Source organism: Diplotaxodon limnothrissa, linkage group LG17, assembly GCF_057381915.1.
Source record: "Diplotaxodon limnothrissa isolate DT_005_m linkage group LG17, D_limnothrissa_male_GT1.1, whole genome shotgun sequence".
In the NCBI taxonomy this organism is placed as follows: Eukaryota; Metazoa; Chordata; class Actinopteri; order Cichliformes; family Cichlidae; genus Diplotaxodon; species Diplotaxodon limnothrissa.
Genome location: NC_140612.1, coordinates 38,872,668 through 38,878,418, shown reverse-complemented (window position 1 = coordinate 38,878,418; position 5,751 = coordinate 38,872,668).

The window sequence follows — 5,751 nt, the reverse complement described above, 5'->3', positions numbered from 1 at the left end:
TTGAGGATACAGATTCTGTTAAATATTAAAGATCAATATATACATTTTTTTATCAAAGTTTATTATATTTTGTAAATTGTATATAAAAAAGATTTCATTATTTTTGCTTACATTTTGAGTACTTTGCAGCTCTGCCTATTCACTTATTCCAGCTTTGAATGAAGCATTGTTTTGCACATACATTATGTAAACAATAAAAACACCTAAATGTGTGCTGCTAAATTCATTGAAGGCTTCACGATGTTACTCGCTTCATCTTGCAAGAGATGGAGGTGTGGCCATGTGGCATATGTCGGGGGGTGGGAGGTTAATGCTGGCTTTTATACCCAGTCTGTTTTTTTTTTTAGAACCACAAACCACCAAGGACAGTCTAGGTCTGTCATCAGTGAGCCCCCCCACACAGAGAGGATATTTAACTGTTAAGTATCACGGTCTGACTCCAGAAACAGCTTGGGAACAACTGGGTATTACTGTTTATTGACTTTCATAGTACCGTAATCATACAAATTCATGTTTCAGTGCCATATTGGGATATTCACCAGCCACTTTATTAGGTACACCTGTTCAGCTGCTCATTAATACAAATATCTGGCCAAACAATCACACAGCAGCAACTCAGTCCATTAAGGCATGTAGACAAGATGCCCTGCTGAAGTTGAGCATCAGAATGGGGAGCAAAGGTGATTAAAATGCGACTCAAAATCACTTGAGTATTTCAGAAATTGCTGGCCTGCTGGGATTTTCCCCACACGTCTCTTGGGTTTACGAAAAATAGTCAGAAAAGGAGAAAATATCCTGTGGCTCAGGGGGTTGGGAAGCGCACCTGTAACTGGAAGGTTGCCGGTTCGATCCCCGGGCTCTCTGTCCTGGTTGTTGTGTCCTTGGGCAAGACACTTTACCCTACTGGTGTTGGCCAGAGGGGCCGATGGCGCAATATGGCAGCCTCGCTTCTGTCAGTCTGCCCCAGGGCAGCTGTGGCTACAACTGTAGCTTGTAGTGAATGAATAGTGGAATTGTAAAGCGCCTTGGGTGCCTTGAAAAGCGCTCTATAAATGCAATCCATTATTATTATTTTTGATGTAAGAGGAGAATGGCCAGGCTGCTTCGAGTTGGGAAGAAGGCAACAGTAACTCAAATAACCTCGTTACAACCAACATATGCAGAGAATTATCTCTGAATGTACAATAGCTCAGATTTGAAGTAGACGGACTACAGCAACAGAAGACCACAACGCCAGTCCTGTCAGCTCAGAACAGGGAACAGGTTACAGTTCACACGGGCTCACAAAGATGAAGAGAAGAATGGAAAAGTCTTGATATCTGCTGCCACATTCAGATGGTAGGGTCAGAATTTATTGTAAACAACATGAAAGCATGAATCCATCCTGGCTCATATCAGCTATTCAGGCTGGTGGTGATGTAATAGTAGGGGGATATTTTCTTGGCACGCTTTGAGCCCCTTTGTACCAACTCAGCACCATTTAACCCTTTAAATCAGGGGTGGGCAACTCCAGGCCTCAAGGGCCGGTGTCCTGCAGGTTTTAGATCTATGATCCAACACAGCTGATTTAAATGGCTAAATTACCTCCTCAACATGTCTCGAAACTCTCCAGAGGCCTGGTGATGAACTAATCATTTGATTCAGGTGTGTTGACCCAAATCTGAGGCCATGGTTCTCAGCCAGAAAAGGGTGGAGTGCCCACTCCGGGTCGGGGATGAGTTCCTGCCCCAAGTGGAGGAGTTCAAGTATCTCGGGGTCTTGTTCGCGAGTGATGGGAGAAGGGAGCCGGAGATCAACAGATGGATTGGTGATGCGGACGCTGCACCGGTCCGTCGTGGTGAGGAGGGAGCTGAGTGTAAAAGCGAAGCTCTCAATTTACCGGTCGATCTACGTCCCTACCCTCACCTATGGCCATGAGCTGTGGGTAGTGACCGAAAGAACGAGATCGCGGATACAAGCGGCGGAAATGGGCTTCCTCCGAAGGGTGGCTGGCCTCTCCATTAGAGATAAGGTAAGAAGTTCAGCCATCCGGGAGGGGCTCAGAGTAGAGCCGCTGCTCCTCCACATCGAAAGGAGCCAGCTGAGGTGGTTCGGGCATCTGACAAGGATGCCTCCTGGGCGCCTCCCGGGTGAGGGCATGTCCCACCGGGAGGAGGCCCCGGGGAAGACCCAGGACACGCTGGAGAGATTATATCTCTCGGCTGGCCTGGGAACGCCTTGGTGTTCCCCCGGATAAGCTGGAGGAGGTGGCTGGGGAGAGGGAGGTCTGGGCTTCTCTGCTTAGGCTGCTGCCCCCGCGACCCATTCCCCAGATAAAGTGGAAGAAGATGGATGGATGGATGGGTGTTGACCCAGGGTGAGATCTAGAACCTGCAGGACACCGGCCCTTGAGGCCTGGAGTTGCCACTACTGCTTAAACCCTAACCCGTCGCTAACGACGGGTTAGGGTTTGAAGAGTTAAACCCATTTAGACACAAAAGCCTGAGTATTGCTGACCATGTCAATCCCTTTATGACCACAGTGCATCCATCTTCCAATGGTGCTTCCAGCAAGATGCACAAAGCTCAAACTGGCCTCTTGAAAAAAATAAGCTCACTGTTAATAAAATGGTTTCCATGTTTACCAGATCTCAATCCAAAAGAGAAACTTCGGGATATGGTGCAACAGGGATGCAAATCTGCATTAACTGTATGATGCCGTCATGTCAATATGAACCAGATTCTCAGAGGAATGTTTTCAGCATAGTTGAGCCCATCGTGATTGTAAGCTGGTAACAGATGCTAATGTTACGGGCCCCAGGAATGGTGCCACAATAACAAAGAAGAAATCCCTGCAAACACAGGTAAAGTTCAGGAGCAATGAAGACAGTGCACTCGGTTTGCCTCTCAGATTGCATCTCTTATTCAAGTTTCAATAAACATGAACAGCATTAACAATATCCACGTGTGCATGACTTTTTCAGTCCCAGTGTCCATATCTGTCCATTTCCCCAAAGTCACAAGTAGAAAAATAAATGAATTCACACTCTACACGTTCCACTATTTTACATGTACTTCATGCGATCGCTCAGTCTAAGCAAAACAAAAGTACACACCTGCTCTTACTTAAGCAGTTGGAAGCCACTGTAATCTACAATGAATTTACAGCAATATACGACTGTACAGATTCTGAATACTGAAATTGAGCAGAATTAGACACACATTTACAGCACACTGAGGATGAAACTCACTTTTGCATAGCATGGGCAACCTCTTTCTATTTCACATGTCATTAACACCCACATATTAAACAGCTTTATACTTTTCCAAACCTCAATGACACTTTAACAATAAAACATCTTTGTATCATAAACTTTATATAGAATAGTAAAGTGTGCGGGAGTACCAACTTTCATAATGAAAAGAAAATAAATCTATATGAATGACCTTCCTACAAGACAACGCTCTGGGCGCTATGACCCACAATACAAAACATTACCGCGCCATTTCTGCTAGCGGCCTGCGCAGCCTGACCCCGCTGTCTCACACTGATGCGAGTCGACCGCGCGGCAGTGCCCATAAGTGTTACAGGTACTGTTCTACTTCTTCACAAGTTAACATGGAGATAAAACATTGTTATGTACAAACAGTGGTAGTATTTCTTTACCAGGTACCAACCTGCAAACACAGGTAAAGTTCAGGAGCAATGAAGACAGTGCACTCGGTTTGCCTCTCAGATTGCATCTGACTCGTGGGCGGAAGTCCATCCCCCTAAAGCAACCGGGTTGCACCTGTCTTGGAATAATAGTTCCGCCTGGGGTGTTGCTCCATTTCTTTGTACTTTCTATACAGTTTATGTGACAAAATAATGCACTGGTTAGGTTGGTCATGTTGTCAAAGTCATTTTCGATATTAATAGCCACAGAAAATAACTGATAAACAAATTAAATAAATTAATTAAATGATTAACACAAAAGTGGCCATGCATTTTGGGTGTGCCACACACTCCCCTACAAACAAAAGTGGCTCCCGACACTTGCAATTAACAGTGTAAACTTCCATTAACTCTGAATCAAGCTTTAACTCTTCACTCAATATACTCACAAATTACAAATACATATGGGTGTGCAATGATTTTCTACATTTTCTGAATACCCAACACTATATGTACCCAAGGTCCTATGCCCGTCTTAAACTCAGCAGCAGATCGGGTAAGTGACAGCGGAGTGTACACCAGGCATAATATGGATGGGTTGGACTGAATGCCAGTACGATTGTGGACACTGGTGCATATAGAACACTGGCTGTACACCCACAGAACTAACAGCAAGACGTGGCTGATACGTTGGCTGGCCAAGGGAAGAATAGGTCAGTATCTGGCCAGGTCTCCTCTGCCTTGTAGATCTCCTTAGTACGGGCTGAGGTTCAGGTTGAGACCCTTGAGTGTTTTCACTGGAGTCATTGGTCTGGGGCGCCAGCTGCTCTTCGCCAAACTCTGGTTCCTCCACAGGGGGCGAAATGTCATTCTCTCTCTCCTGCTCCATCTCTCCTACACTCACTCGGTCAAACTCTGATCCCATAGGAACATCGCCACCCTGCATGTCACCAGGTGTCTCAGGACTTACCAATGACCCGCTCACTGGGACCTGATTAGGAATGTCCCGATTGGTCCTTAATGATTCTCTGGGTACCCGCAGCCAGTAACAAGGTGCCTCCTCATCTGTTTCAGATCCACTTACATCACCAGCCTCTATTTGGTCGACCGTTTCACGTGGCTGATTGGACTTTCCTTTTGCCCTTGGCGGTCTATCAGGCATGCGATCATCTGTAATGTCTGCTGGTAGATCATTAACTTGAAGCAACAAATTTCTGTGGAGGGTGCGAGTATGGTGACCTCTGTTTTCAGGGCTGACCTTATAAACTGAGTTGTCACCAACCTGCTCTCTGACAATGTAGATAGTTTTCTCCCAATAGGGTTTCAGTTTGCATGGACCTCCCCTTTCTGCAACGTTGCGAACAAGAACCCTGTCACCTGGTTGTAGGGTTACACCCCTGTTCCGTTTGTCATAATAGTGCTTGCCTTTGGCACTCGAATGTTGGCTGTTCGTGCTGGCTATCTTGTATGCTTCGATCATTTTCTCCTTCCATCGTTTTGCATATCCACTTGGAGTGTCGGCCTCGTCCTCAGCTACCAACCCAAAGAGGAGATCGACGGGGAGACGTGGATGGCGACCATAAAGGAGGTAATATGGAGAAAACCCAGTGGACTCATGTTTGGTGCAGTTGTATGCGTGCACAACGTGAGACAGGTGATCTTTCCAGTTCTCTCTCTCTTTCTCGCCCAACGTCCTGAGCATTTGTAGCAGAGTCCGATTGAACCTCTCTGCAGGGTTGCCCTGTGGATGGTATGGGGAAGTCCTAGAATGGTTTACACCGGCCAATTGCCTGAGAGTCCTAAACAACTCATTCTCAAACTCCCGGCCCTGATCATGGTGAAGCTTAGCTGGATAGCCAAACCGTAGGATGAAGTCACCGAAGATTCGCTCCGCAGCGGTCTTTCCAGCCTTGTTTTTAGTGGGGTATGCTTGTGCGAATCTGGTGAAGTGGTCGACTACAACCAGTATGTATTCGTACCCACCCCGGCTGGTCTCAAGGTGCAGAAAGTCAATGCATACGAGCTCTAGGGGCGAGCTCGATGTAAGGCTCCCCATAGGTGCCCTGTCAGGTAAGGCTGGCTTTTTTTGCTTAATGCAACGACATTGTCTGGTGATAT